The following is a 212-nucleotide window of genomic DNA, read 5'->3' as shown; positions in this document are numbered from 1 at the left end:
CTGCGCTGATCTAGTCAGTTTCTATTAATCTCACTAACTTCCATCATACGTCATTTATAATATTGTTTCTTGATACTATCGCATATTTTAGCTCTTTCACTTTATATTACAATGTGTACAGTGGTGTGTGAGAGAGTGGGGGAGGGGTGGGGATGGCGATAGTAGTCGTATAAAAAAAAGAAAGAGAGAGAGAGAGAGAGTGTGTGTGTGTG

This window comes from Aplysia californica, unplaced genomic scaffold (genome assembly GCF_000002075.1).
Source record: "Aplysia californica isolate F4 #8 unplaced genomic scaffold, AplCal3.0 scaffold00073, whole genome shotgun sequence".
In the NCBI taxonomy this organism is placed as follows: Eukaryota; Metazoa; Mollusca; class Gastropoda; order Aplysiida; family Aplysiidae; genus Aplysia; species Aplysia californica.
Note: the sequence above shows the minus strand (reverse complement) of the source record.